The 15,472-nt window shown below is 46.3% G+C and overlaps 1 long non-coding RNA gene across 1 annotated transcript; it reads right to left on the bottom strand.

Annotated features, from left to right (window-relative positions):
* Positions 1-904: 904 nt before the first annotated feature.
* LOC122225484 lies at positions 905-15,123 on the bottom strand. Its single transcript, XR_006205202.1, has 4 exons — positions 14,943-15,123; positions 7,386-7,466; positions 2,015-2,107; positions 905-1,623 (listed from the first exon to the last, which is right to left on the bottom strand). It is a non-coding gene; the product is annotated as an uncharacterized LOC122225484 (long non-coding RNA).
* Positions 15,124-15,472: the final 349 nt, after the last annotated feature.

Genomic DNA, 15,472 nt, shown 5'->3' with positions numbered 1-15,472 from the left:
TATACCTTACATTTATTTAAGCAGAAAAGCCAGGGATGCTTGGGTGGCTCAGCTGGCTGAACCTCCGACTCTCGATAGCAGTTATGATCCCAGGGTCGTGAATCGAGCCCCGTGTCAGTCTCTGCACTAAGCACAGAGCCTGCTGGGATTCTCTCTCCTCCTGTGCCCTGAACTCACTCTGAAATGAAAAAAAGAATAAAGAGAAAAGCACACTCAAGAGCTTGTATTTAGAGCAGGTAAGTTGATTTTCATAGAAAAAAAAAAAAAAAAAAAAGTTTTTTCCTCAAGATACCTTAAGATCCTTAGATTCCTGACAGCTTTAGACCAATTAATTCCATGTTGCCTTTTAATTAAAGGTCTTGTGATTTCCAATCCGAAAGTTTTTTTCATCCAATATTTTTATGGATTAAAACTCACTTTGCATTTTTTTTTTTTTGAGAGAGAAAGAGGGGGAGGGGCAGAGGGAAAGAGAATCCTAAGCAGGCTCCGAGCTGTCAGCACAGACACCAATGCGGGGCTCAAACTCGTGAAGCATGAGATCAGGACCTGAGCCGAAACCAAAGTCAGATGCTTAACCAACTGGGCCACTCAGGTGCCCCACTTTGTATTTTTTTTAAATCTAGCACGAAGTCAAAGATGGGTATTTGTATAATACTAAGAAAATACATTTTTAATCTTAGTTAAGTGTTTATAACTCTCAAAATCCCCAACCAAGTCTCCTTAATGGTTTATTCAGGAGGAAATTAGAATTTTCAGTAGAGAAAACACACAAACATGTGACAAACATGGCCCGACATCCACACACTCCCACACATGTGGTCCTGAAATCGTTCTTTATTGCTCCTGAAAATAGAGAAGAAAGATACCTTCAGAGTGTGTCCCTAATTAGTATAGGCCTTGGCTTTCTCTGCATTCTCAATGTGATGTTAATAAAGGGTCGCTGCTTTCCGACAAAGACATCTCCCGCACTTGATACTGAAGCCATAATTAAAATGGAAAAATAGCCCAGCCATGAAGAGTAAAGCAGAATATAGGAGAAAACACATTTTTTATCACCTTGAGGTTTGGTGAGATGAAAAACAGTATTCTTCCCAGAGCCAGTCTCAACTGGTCACAGGACAGAGGACACTTTTGCCCACAGATGTGCCACAGGTAGCATTCGGTTTGCCGTCCCAGGAACACAGGTGGTTTTCTGAAGGTCTGATCACAATCCTCTCAGTGTAACGTGAATCCTTTTATGTGACATCTCACCCATCCCGGGCATTTGCTGAAGGATAGCACAGCCTCAAGAAACAGTCTGACTTTAGGAAAGCCATTAAAGCTTTTACAAATCCACTGGGAGGGATCTCTTGTTCAGACCCGCAGTCAGAGTCCTTCTGGAAGCTCTTCACAGGTAATTCATGCTCCCACACGGCAGCTGGTCTCAATATCCCACAACAAAACCCTCTCCTTTCTCTGGGAAGGAGTCCAGATTGGGTTGCACAGCACAAGAGTATGGAAACTCAGAATCAAGGATGTGCCCTTTCTGCACTGAAAGTATTTCTGGAGACTTGACACAGTCCTGATCAACAGTGGGTCAGTATACAAGATTATATAGGATTGTATTCAATCCCAAGTGAACAGCTAGAAAAGAATTTAAGAAACAAGGGATCTCGGGATTTCTGAAAAATATTTTGGGCTTCTGGGGGAAAAAGGCAGAGTAGGACCCTAAGCTTGCCTGTCCCATGGATATACCTAGAGAACACTCACATCAGTGTAAATAACCCAGGAAATGACTGAAGATGGGAGAACTGCCCACAGCTACATGTGGAGAAGAGGGCAGGAAGGGCAGAGACACAGTAGGCAGCTACATAGAACCACAGGACAGTGTGTGGGAGGGGCTGTGCAGGCACAGGGAGGGGTGATGGGAGAGGACCAGACCCCACCCCAGGCACCAGGATCTGCACGGGGAAGAGGAATCCCCATAACATTAGGCTTTGAAAAGAAGAGGGGGCTTAACTTCAGGGGTTCTCACCATCAGTGGAATTAACACCATCAGTAGAATTTTAAAAGTCAGCAGGCTCAGCTCAGGCAGAGCCAGGCGGTGAGAGGAAACGGAGTCCGCGCCCTTAAAAAGAACAAACAGCCCTACTGAGACACAGCATAGAAGCAGCAGTTTGAAAAAATGCCTGGGGTCTACGGGAGGGATATCAGTTTACTAATCTCAGATCGTGTGCTGGAGGGGCAGGAATCTTTGGGAGACTCTTCCAAGAAGAAAAGGGCTGGCTGGCACCATTCCCCACCCCCCACTCCCAGCCTAGATACACCCACACCTGCAGGAACCAGCACAATGTGAAACCTTGCTAACACTGCCCACCCAGACCTTGTTCTCTTCTGTGGACCCACCCCCTTTCCCAAAGCAGCCTGCCTCAGTCCCCTCTGGCAGTAGACACTTCACAGACCCTGAAGACGGTCTTGCCTCCATCCTCCGCACCATGGACACACTTCCCCGAGCACTGCAGAGCTTCCTCAAGCAGCTCCAGCACACCCCCCCCACCCCCAACAGACCTGCACAAATCTTGCCAACACCATGCGCTCTGCCCTTGTGATGTCCTGTGGACCCGCCCCCTCCAAGGTGACCTTGGCAGGAGTCCATCCAAAGTCGTGCCACAAGCATGGCAGTGTGCAGGCAGCCCCAACAGGGGCCAACACCACAGGGACCCAGGCCTGGGGGAGAGGGGAAGAGAACCACACACACCAGTCCAACTGCAGCCCCACCAGGGGGCTGGGGGCAGACATCTGGTGTGACAGCAGGCTGCACCCACCGACAAAAGTCTCTCTGGAGAACAAGGAAAGCACGCTGCAGCTCTGGCAGACATCTGGTCAGACTCCGCTCAAGCCCAATGCATCCCCAGGCTGGCCCCTGCACGCAAGGACCAAACCCTCCCCATAACAGGCAAAGGGAGCCCTTGTAGAGGACCAGACTCCAGGAAAAGTCCACTCAGCCAAAGCTCAGCTAAAAGAGTAGGACACACACACAAGACACTTCTGAAAAGCCAGGTTCTGGTGAAAGGGGAGACTACACTTCCAGGGCAGGACAGGACCCCATCTTCAGAATGATGTTACTTTCAAGAACAGGGGCCAGAACTGACTTACCTAACACACAGAAACAGACACAGAGACAAAATGAAGACACACAGGAATATGTCCCAAGTGAAAGAAAAGGACAAAGATCATAGAAATAGCAACACAAAATAGAGGTAAAGTAATATGAGTGATAGAGAACTTAAAGTAATGGTCAAAGACACTTCCTGGACTTAAGACTGGAGGACATCAGTGGGACCCTCAACAAAGAGAAAGAAAACAAAAGAACTAGAGACCAAGAACTCAATAAATGAAAGTAAAAATCCACTAGAGGCAATAAATAGACAAACAGAAAAAGGGATCAGCAACCTGGAGGACAGAGTAATGGAAGGCAATTAAGCTGAACAGGAGAGGAAAAAAAAATGGAAACAGATTTAGAGAACCCAATGACTCCATCAAGCAAAATAGTTGAAAATTTACTGAATATGGGGAAGGAAACAAATCTAGATCTAGGAGGTACAGAGCTCCCCCAATAAAAATCAACCCAATGAGGTCCACACAAAGACACACAATTAAATTGGCAAAACAGTGATCATTTTTAAGCAAAGAAAAACTGTTACATACAAGAGAAACCCCATAAGGCTATCAGTTGTCTTTTCAGCAGAAACTGCAGGCTAGAAGGGAGGGCTATGACATACTCAAAGCTCTCAAAGAAGCAAAACAAAACCCTGCAATCAAGAACACTCTAACAAGAAATTCACCAGGACTAAACCAGCCCTATAGGAAATGTTAAAAGGATGCTGAGTGGAAAGAGAGAGGCAATAACCACATTAAGTATGAAGCACAAAAGCTTAAAGTTTATCTACAAACATCAGTCAAGGGATTCACAAAATAAAATGATGATGAATAGGACACCATCTACCTAAAACATGGTGGGGCCAAAATAGGTTCAAACTGAAGTAACCATCAACTTCATATAGACAACTATATGTATAGAATATACAAACTCAGGGATACCCACAAACCAAAAACCACTGATAAAAAACAAACAAAACAAAAAAACAGTAAAGAATCCTCCTACATCAGTTAAACAAGCCAGCAAACCGAATAAGGGCAGGAATGGAAGGCACAGAGAGGAACCACAAAAACAATCACAAAACAAGAAATCACACGATAGTAAGTACACTCCTATCAATTAAGTTGAATGTAACCGAAATGAACCAAAAGCTTCAATCAAAAGACACAGTGTAACTGAATGCATTAAATAAAACCACCTATATGCTGCCTACCAGAGACTCCTGGCAGACAAAGTATACTTTAAAACAAAGACAGTAACAAGAAAGGAGGAAGGACACCATATAAAGGGAACAATCCAACAAGAAGAGAGAACAATTTTAAATATTTATGCACCTAGCATGGTAGCACCTGAATACATAAAGCAGCTAATAAGAAAGTAATCAATAGTAATACAATAGGGGACTTCATCCAAACAAGAAATCAATAAGGTAACGACTTTGAATGGCACATTGGGCCAAATGGACAGCACATATATACATTCCATCAAAAACCAGCATACACATTCTTTTCAATTGTACATGGAACATTCTCCTGAATAGAGCATATATCAGGCCATAAAACAAGTCTCAAATTTAAGAAAATCAAAATCGTACTATGCATCTTCTCCAACTACAATTGTATGAAACTAGAAATCAAAAGATAAAAAAACTAGAATACACACCACATGGAGATTAAACCTTAGAATACTAAATAGCCAATATGTCAAATTAAGCAATCAAAGAAAAAAAATCAGAAAACACATGGAGCAGCACCAGGGTGACTCGGTTGAGTGTCCGACTTCAGCTAAGGTCATGATCTCACACTTCATGAGTTCTAGCCCTGCACTGGGCTCTGTGCTGACAGCTCAGAGCCTGGAACTTGCTTCAGATTTTGTGTCTCCCTCCCTCTCTCTCTGCCCTTCCCTGCTCACATGTGTGCATGCTCTTTCTGTGAAAAATAAACATGAAAAAATTAAGATAAAAAGTACATGGAGACAAATGAAAACACAGAGGTCCAAAATCTTCGGGACACAGTGAAAGCATTTCTAAGAGGAAAGGATATAGCAATATAGTCCGACATCAAGAAACCAGAAAAAACTAACTTTATGCCTAAAAAGGAGCTAGAAAAAAGAACAAAGCCCAACGTGAGAAGAAGGAAATAAAGGGCAGAAATAAATGATGTAGTGACTGAAAAAATAGAAAATAAGTTGATGAAACCAAGAATTGATCCTTTGAAAAGATAAGATTGACAAACTCTTAGCCAGACTCAGCCAAAAAGAGAAAGGACCCAAATAAAATCAGAAATGAGAAGTAACCACTGACACCACAGAAATACAAAGGATCATAAGAGAATATGAAAAGTAATGCACTAACAAACTCGGCAATCTAGAAGAAACATGCAAGCTACTAGAAACATGCAATCTTCCAATATTAGACCAGGAGTTAATAGAAAATCTGAATAGACCAATTGATTATAAACAAAGTTGAATCAGAAAACAAAAAAAACTACCAGACATTGAAAGAATAGTCCATACCCATCCACCTCAAACTGGTCCAAAAAAGAGGAAAGCAAGCTTCCAAGTACATTCTATGAGGCCAGCATCACCCCAATACCAAAACCAAAGACACCACACAAGAAAACTACATGCTAATATCCCTGATGAGCAAAGATCCTTAGATTAGCAAAAATCCTTAAAAAAAAATTAGCAAAACACCTACAACAGTACATTAACAAAATTATCCAACACAATCATATGGGCTTTATTCCCAGGATGCAAGGATGGTTCACAAATCAATGTCACACGCCAAATCAAGAAAACGAAGGACAAAAGTCATACTATCATCTCAACAGAGAAAAGGCATTTGAAAAGACACAGCATCTGTTCGTGATAAAAACCCTCAATAAAGTAGATTTAGGGGACAAATACCTCAACATAGTAAAGGAGATCTAGGAGAAATCCACAGTGAACATAAATACTCATTGATGAAAAAAATTCGTTCTTCGCCTAAGACCAGGAACAAGACGAGGACGTCCATGCTGGGAACACTGAACAACCACATGCAGAATGAAACTGAACCGCTTTCTTACACCATGCCCAGACTCAAAATGGATTTGGAACCTAAATGTAAGACCTGAGATAATAAAAATCCTGGAAGAGAGCACTATAGGCAGTAATTTCTCTGATGCATCTTTCTAGAGGTCTCCTGAGGCAAAGGAAACAAAAGCAAAAACTATTGGGAGCACACCAAAACAAAAGCATTCTGCACAGCAAATGAATCAACAAAATTAGAAGACAACCCACAGAATGGAAGAAGGTATTTGTAAACAACATAACCACTAAAGGGTTAGCATCCAAGAGTGATAAAGAACTTACATGCAGAGGACCTGAATAGACATTTCTCCAAAGACAACGTTCAGATGGACAACAGACATGTGAAAAGATACTCCGCATCACTCACCAGGGAAATGAAAATCAAAACCACAATGAGGTCTCACCTCACACCTGTTCGAATGGTTAAAATACAAAACAGTAAGTGTTGGTGAGGACGGAGAGGGAACCCTCTTGCACTGCAGGTGGCAATGGAGACTGAGGCAGCCTATATGGAGGCTCCGCAAAAAGAATAGAAATACCAATGGACCCAGTAATTGTGCTGCATATTTATCCTCCAAACACAGAAACACTGGGGCACCTGGGTGGCTCAGTCAGTTAAGCGTTCAACTTCAGCTCAGGTCATGATCTCACAGTCTGCAAGTTCGAGCCCTGTGTCAGGCTCTGTGTTAACAGCTCAGAGCCTGGAGCCTGCTTTGGATTCTGTGTCTCCCCCTCCCTCTGCCCTTCCCCTGCTCATGATCTGTCTCTCTCAAAAATAACATTAAAAAAATTTTTAAAGATACAAAAACACTAATTCAAAGGGATACATGTGCCCCTATGTTCATTGCATTATTTGCAATGAACCAAGTCATGGAAACAGTCTAAGTATCCGTCAATAGATGAACAGATACAGAAGATATATACACACACATAATGGATTATTCACCCATTACAAAGAATTAAATATTTCCATTTGTAATGACATGGATGGATCTAGAGGGTATAACAGGAAGTGAAATAAGTCAGAGAAAGACAAATACCATATCATTTCACTTACGTGGAATTAAATGAAAAAAAGAGACAAACCAAGAAACAGATTCAACTCTAGGTCGCCAGAGGGGAGGCAAGTGGGGGATGGGGGCAGTAAGTGACGGGGATGAAGGAGGGCACTTACCTTGATGAGCACAGAGAAATGTACAGCATTGTTAGATCACTGTGTCATACACGTGAAATAGAACACGGTAGGTTAACTACACTGGAATGACAAATGAAAATATTTTGAAGCAACATTCACATTTAATGCAAATTAGGTAACAGTCCTTTTTGTGACTAAGAACCAGGAGTCCACTGAAGAAGGCTCTCTCAAATATTCCAATGCTAATATAAAATATACCATGCAGCTATCATCTTAAGTAGAAATATTTCTAATTCTGGATAGCAAATTCAGATTTTGTGAGCAATTTAAAAAAATTTTTGAATATTTTTGAGAGAGAGACAGACACAGAGCATGAGCGGGGGAGGGGCAGAGAGAGAGGGAGACACAGAATCCGAAGCAGGCTCCAGGCTCTGAGCTGTCAGCCCAGAGCCCGAGGTGGGGCTCGAACTCACAAGCTGTGAGATCATGACCTGAGCCAAAGTCAAACACTCAACCAGCTGAGCCACCCAGGTGCCCTTTGTGAGCGCTATTAAATTCTAACTATGTTTCTGCTTGGTAATACCGAATAAACATTAGTTTATGCTGTTAACATGCAGTCTAACTTGAAAGTCTTTTACTCAGCTATTTCTAAGTCCTTAGTAACACTTTACTCACTTTGTGGAGAGAGAAAAATTTTTTAGTAAGGATGAATTCAGACTAAATACACAGAACATAATCTTAAAATGGGCCAAGTCTCTGAGTGTCAGGATCATGGCACGAATTCAGTGTTTTACTGAAGATTCCAACAGACATTTGTAAAATATCCGGTAACAGTATCTAATTTTAATTGTTTACATTAATTTTAATACACAGTCCCTAAGCAAGAGCTTCATGGTCCCCTCCAACACAGGGACAGAAAAGTTTCCAGTTAGTGTTTGTTGATCAAATGAACGACTCTCCAATTACATCGGCTGGTTCTGAAGTGTTTACCAAAGTGATTGTGTAGAACAGCACATGTAGAAAGCCATTACACATTTCGTCTAAAATTTAAGAGGTCACTGTAGGTTTTCCATTAACAATGAAACTTCAGCTGGCCTGTTTTCACAAGGTTTCACTCGCTTTTGCTGAGTTTTTTCTGATAAGCAGGCATCAGCCTTGCAACGTGACGGAGCTAAGTAACCCTGCTCAAGAAAAGTATTGCAGAAGCTTTCCGTCTTAACACATTTCTCTCCAAGTGATTGAAATGGAAAGAAAAGGTCTTCGGGGCACCTGGGCGGTTCAGTCAGTTAATCTGGATCCTCAGTCCTGCTCTCTCCCAAAAATATTTAAAAAATTTTAGGGGTACCTAGGTGGCTCAGTTGGTTGAGGGTCCGACTTCGGCTCGGGTCATGATCTCGCAGTTGACGAGTTCAAGCCCCACGTCAGGCTCTGTGCTGACAGCTCAGAGCCTGGAGCCTGCTTCAGATTCTGTGTCTCCCTCTCTCTCTGCCCCTCCCCTCCTCATGCTCCCTCTGTCTCAAAAATAAACTTTAAAAAAAATTTTAAAGGAGGAGTCTTCAGAAACCTGGTCTCTTTCCATACAGCCCTACACAGGGATATGGTTTGGGGCTGGCTTCCTCCATTATGGGTGTGGACCCTGAGCTGCTGTACTAGACACACAGATGGGCCCTGGGCTGAAGCACAAGGTCTGATGCTGGTTTGCAAACTGGGCCCTACAGGAGGAGGCTGGGAGAGATGTAAGAGGCAGGCCCACCCAGAGGGTAGGTGGCAGGTTTAGTAAGCCAGGGAACTTGCATACAACGGTGTCCTGGGCAGCAAGAGGGAGACATCACTGTCTCCACATAACAGACAATTACAGAGGCCTTGATGGGGTCTGGTCCCCTATACCAACTGCGTGGCCTCAACAGCACGTTGCTCTCTCAAAGTCGCATCCTTGGAACAGCACTGGCCATGGGAATAGTGGGCAGTCGTGTCCTGTCAACAATGACCTCCAGCAGTCCACCCCTCGTGACCAGCTCCTGCAATCTCAGATGCCCGCCCCTCCTCATCTACAAGGATGGCCCTGAGCTGTCAGCAGCTCTTACTAGCTAGGAGATGCTCATCTGGTGGCTCTGTGGCCGCAGCAGAGGCACAGCAACAACACAATGTGCGAGAGCAAATACAGATCAAGATCGTGATTCCCCAAATACTTCCCTTCCCACGAAGAGTCCCCATGACCCAAATCACGGGTTTATTAAGTCCCTTGAGCTGGGGATCAGATGACTCAGGGGATTCTTCTGTGTCCTCAGGTGAGGAAGGAAGGAAGGAAGATACATTACACCCATCAGGTACGCACACACCACATCCTATTTGAATAGCACAGGTGCCTCTTGGGGAGGCAGTGATAACGTCCAAACCCGACCTATTTTGGAGGACAGCTCTTCTCTCAGACATTTCAGCGCTCGGAAATGACAGGCTTTGTGGACTCTCATTCCGGGTTTGCTGGTGGATTTCGTAAAGGCGTCCATGAGTGCTCTAATGTCCTCCAGGCCAGCAGGGGAATATGGTGGCCAAACGATCCTACGAGTGAACCAGCAAAACATCCCCACCCAGCCTTGTGGGGAAAAAGGTCAGCAGCGTTAGGAATCTGACCAGGTTGCTCACACCATACCTGCTGGTGCAGGGGGGCGGGGGGGGGGGGGGGGGGGGGGGGGCGGCTGCATGCCAGGTGTGAGGGGACTGGGGACAGGACATGCAAGACCAGGACCCCCTCCTTCTCCCTTCTTTTGATGGTGCCCATTCCATTGCACATCTAGTACATTTCCATAGGACCAGCCTGCAGTGGGACAGCGGGAGCCCAGTGGAGACTCACAGACAGGTACCGAGTAACTCACCCCTCCCAGGAGGACTTCCCAGTACAAATTCCAGTAGATGAGATCTTTCCCAGGTGTGAGGAGGCTCACCACTCCCAGCAGCATAGCACATCAAGCCATGGTTTCTTGGGACTTCCCCAAGTTTATGGTATCAGATGCCCAAAAGGGGTCCCAGTCTGGCCTGTGGGGCAACAGCCCTGATGCTGGTTGTGCAAATGCACTGAAGCCTGACGTGCTTTGGTAATCCACTCAGTAAAAGTGGTTTTGTGTATTGGTAATTCAATCTGTAGTGTTCCATTTTCCCTCCTCTCCATTAATCCTGCTTGCAGGTTGTAGGGGAGACAGTACTTCCCTTCAAATGTCCAGGTTTTTGCCCACCCTTGTACATGATGATCTTTGAAATGTGAAGCCCCCAATTCATTGAAGGCACCCATATATGGCACTCTGCTTTTCTCATCTCCTAGTTTGTATAGTGAGGAAAGCTTGGGTTGGTGCCCATGTAGCATCCACACAAACCAAGACCTATTTAGAACCCTCACTTGGGGGGAAGGGGAAGCAGAACCAAGCTGTCAATCCCTCGCTGGCTCGGAACTCCAGGGGATGGTCCCACACACCTTGAGCACCGGTGACAAACATGCTGTTCCTGCATTAACCAAGTCTCTGCTTCAAGGGCAATCTGGCATCCTTGGCAATAGGCAATCCCACCTGGGTGTTACAGTGGCCGCTCCTTCTATGTACCTGATCGGCTGAATCTACCAAAGGGTCAGTAGCCAGGACTCCTACCCAATGTACGGCTTTAGCTTCCTGACCGCAAGGCGGGGTCAGTGACTTATGAGCCCTAAGGCAGGGAGGATGCCTAAGGCTCTTGCAGAGGAACACAAATGTCTTTCCACATACATCCTGGACCCACGAGGGCTTTTTCAGGATCATCTACCCCTCCATTTTCCATTATCCACGCCATAGGGTCAGTCCCTTTAGAGCTGTCAATGCAACAGGCCAATGGCCAGGGTTCATTGGTGACCACCAGCCAGACCGCTCTGAGCTCAGCTCCCTGGTTGCTGCACTGGCTGCCGTGTGAGAGGGGAGCTCCTGTTCTTTGGGGGCAGCTCAGGTTTCTGTCCCCTTCCAGAGCTGGGACTCGAGTCCCAGGGGCATACCCTCCTGTCTCTGCCACAGCGCCTGACCATATCCTTCCAGAGTCACAGACGCATCTAACTCACAGCAGCCCTGCTCAGGAGCTGCCCACAGCTTTAAGCTGTTTTACTAGTTGTGCCCTCTCAAGGTGGCTTGCTACTCTGATCCCATGTCCCACATGTGCCCTCTCTTTGCCAGGCAGCGTAAGGGACAGGAACACTGTCATGTGGGGAAGCTTACCCGACCGGACGACACCCCAAATCATACAGCAGCGCACATACCTTTGATTTTCCACATTCACCACCTATCCTCTCTCTCTCTCACAGAAGTTCCAGCAAAGCCTGGAGGGTGTCCCACAGCAGACACAGATCTTCTCATGTTAACGTTAGATCATCGGTGTAATGGGCCCATTTCACTACATGGGGCAGAGAACAGGTCTGGGGCCACCACATCCCGTGACACATGGGGGTGGGGGGGACTTGCAGGTGGTCCTGGGGGAGCAATGGGAAGTACATCGCCACCCCTCCCACATCAAGGCACCAGGCATCTCCCTGAAGATGAAGCTACTTTGCAGGCAGACTTTTGCAAAAGCATCTGAGTACATCGGTAACTGCAAGTGACAAATCTTAAAAATGGCCATAATTAAAGATCTGATAAGTTCACCGTAATGCCATGGATACCAGAATTTGATCTCTGCGCTACATAACACTGAGATCATGGAAATTATAACTGGTAACATACCAGGACCATACTAGATTTTCAAGAATTTCGCATAAATATAACCTAAAGAAAGCTTAGCATTTCTTATTTGACAATGCTTCTCGTGTAATCTAACAGAAAGAAACCTAATTAGTTCTCTTCTATATTGACACAATACAGATTTTGAGATATTCCAGGGACCTGGTGGAAAAACCCCAAAGTTAGTCCAAGGTCAACAAGACTATTTAAAATCTTTTTTTTTTAAAGTTATTTATTTTGAAAGCGAGAACAACCAGGGGAGAGGCAGAAAGGAGACAGAATCCTAAGCACCGCACCATCAGCACAGAGCCCAACACGGGGCTCGAACTCATTACTGGGAGATCATGACACAGCCGAGATCAAAAGTCAGACACCTAACTGACTGCACCACCCAGGCACCCCCTATGTAGGGTTTGACTTTTAAAAATGTTCAAAAAACATCAAGAGACTTTAAAAACTTGATTAAGTAGGATCACAAGGCACTGTTGTTTATCCACTTAACCCAAACGACAGACTTGGCAGGCAAATACGGAAAGTTACCTCGTGTGAAAAGAAAATTAACTCTTTCAATAAAGGCTGTTTTGCAGAGTCATCAGGCTCTCAAGTCAAGAAAACACAAAGCACAGGAAAAGCACACAAGACATGTGATCTGTTTCCCAGGTATGTTAACGAAAAAGCATTCACACTCCATACACATAGTCCGAAACACATCCATAGTCCAAGAAAGCTTCATCCTTCCAGCAGGTAAAAAGACTCAGCTGTAAATATGTACAGTATTGGTATTAAAGCTTATTTTTCCGTAAGTCAAGTCAGCAGAGCACCTTTAAAAACAGATTTTGGGGGCGCCTGGTTTGGCTCAGTCGGTTAAGCGACCGACCCTGGATTTCGGCTCAGGTCACGATCTCACGGTTCATGGGTTCGGGCCCCACGTTGGGTGTCGCCCTGCCAGTGCAGAGCCTGCTTGGGATTCTGTCTCCCTCCTTTCTCTTCACTCCCTACTCATAGTTTCTCTTTTTCTCAAAATCACCTTTAAAAACAAAAGTTGAACAAACAAAACCTGGTTTTGGCACCCGGAGGCAGAAGATCGGATGTGTGGCATCTCCACAGGTGTTCACAAGCACACGGACCTCAGAGCTTTTGTTGCAAACTTTCAGCCACGAATCAGCTGCGACGACACAAGTGACTCATCCCTTTAGGACAGGCGGATCCAAACGGCGCGCCTGGTGGACAGGAGCGTTTGCGGTCGTCTGCGGAGGGCGCCTCGGGTTCTTGCTCGGCCTCCCCAAGCATCGGGAGGCCGCAGACGGTTTCAGGCGGGTGAGCTGCGGCCGCCGTCTGTGTTCTCCGAAGCCTCTCTGCCCTTCAGGCCTCGGGCCACCCTGGGTGACGCTTTAATTTGCTCCTGGCTGCTTACACTTCAAACGCGAGAAGCACAACTTCCAGACCGCCAAGTTCCCTCGCAGCGGTTTGGGGCTGTCGCTCTACCATCAGAGGTCCAGGGTCTTTACGTTAGAAGCGTCCCCTTCCGTTGGGGTGGGGCAGCACGGAGCACCGTTTTCACTTCCTCCTCCACCCGTGCAAAGACTGCCCCCCACTCGTACCCTCCCAGGGTCCCTGGCCAGGACGTGTCCCACACACATACTCCTTTCGCCCAGGGCAGCTTGCTCGTGCCAGGCCCGCACACCGGGCCCCCAGCTCACTGCCCTGTCCCCCTCAGGCCAGACTAGCAGACACCCACGAGGCCTACGGACCTTAGCTCTTCTCCCGACCTTCTACTCTGAGCCTTGGTGTCCAGTTGGGCATCGGCGGCCGGGCCGACACCCACCCAGGGCCTGCCCGCTGTGCCACTTCTCAAGCACGTTCCACCGGCTGGCACCAGAGGGGCCCCCGTGCTCTCAGGGTGATCCACAAGCATCCAACACAGAAGCCGCCAGGGCTGGACGGCCACCTCAGGATGTTCCCCGCAGCCACCTCTTCCCCGAACCGTGTCTTCGGTCTCCAGCCTGGCTCACGCTGGCCCCTATGCGCAGAAGTCAGGGAGGCACCAGAGAGGGGGTCACTCCAGACTGGTAGGTGGCAGGTTTAGTGGGCAAGGACACTCACATACAAGGTAGTCTTGGGTGGCCATGAGAGGAGTGTTGATCCACCCTTACCGACCAGAACCTGAAGCTTAGGGACCCCTTCCCCTGGGTTCAGTCCCACATACCATACAGGTGGTCCTGGCACCTTACTCTCACGAGGTGCATCAGTGAAAATGGCTCCTGCTCTGGGAACGGTGGGCAGAGCTATGTTCCAAGGATGGAGAAGGCGAGGGGCCTCCACCTGCCTAGGACCAGCTTGTGGGGAGGGGAAGGGTGGTCACGTCCTCTCCGTGACCCTCAACAGACCAGAACAGAAGCTATGGACTTACTGTTCTATCAGACCTTCAAGAGGACCGAGTGTGTCCACAGTCCTAAGCTTGGTCCCGAGGGCCCCTGGCTTACAGCCAGCTCTCTGGTCACCACCACCACCTCCCACAAAACCCGACGTTCAGCTGTTTTCCTAGACACTGCCTTCACTCCGGGTTCACGTCCCCAGAGGCATTCCCGTGGGATACCCCCATCATCCTCCCAACTTCTTTGCTGTAATGGACAGTATAAAAGTAAATGTCCCTACAAAATCCAAACAAGGGTCTGATTTATCTCCTGAAAACACTGGTATTAGGTAAAGATAAAGAAAACAATGTAAGTGCATTAATACGGCAATTACAAGGATCAAAAGTTTTAAAACCTTACACTGGGAGATCAATGGAGTTAGATTTTTTTTTTTTCCTTATAAATGGCATATGGTGTTTGGCAGGGATCATATAGATGAGAGACATGGAGAGACTTACCTTCAGACATGGTGGTGTGTAATTATAAGTCGGAAAAGCCAAAGAAATTGAAGAGAATCCAACCAGCACATTAATAGCGTTTGAAAAGTTTTCCATGTCTCTTCATTTCTGCAAATTTTGTAGTTTTCTTTACTTCTGACTGACCTGAAATGCTCATCTTTTCTTATCTCCAAGAGCAGCTTGGGACCCTGAGGCAATTAAAATATTGATTAGCCATTGCCTAAGTTTTAGCATTACTGTTAAAAATGGAGGCATGTTAAAAATTGTAAGAGTTTATTTGAGCAGAAATCGATTGAAATCGGGCAGCACAGAGCTGTGAGTGGGTAGGAGCCCCCCACCAACAGAAGACTTCTGTAGAGAAAAGGCAAAAGCAAAGGGGATTATTGACTGACTACAGCTGGAAGCCTAGCCCACTGTGATTGTTTGTCCTTCGGGGTCTCCGTCCAGTTACCTTGAGGGATCACAGGGCTGGGGTTCAGGTTTGTGCAGAGAGTTGGCCACGGCCTTCGAGCCATCTCGGGCTGCTGGGC

This window comes from Panthera leo, chromosome B4 (genome assembly GCF_018350215.1).
Source record: "Panthera leo isolate Ple1 chromosome B4, P.leo_Ple1_pat1.1, whole genome shotgun sequence".
NCBI classification, from domain to species: domain Eukaryota; kingdom Metazoa; phylum Chordata; class Mammalia; order Carnivora; family Felidae; genus Panthera; species Panthera leo.
Note: the sequence above shows the minus strand (reverse complement) of the source record. Positions and strands in the feature narration are given on the sequence as shown.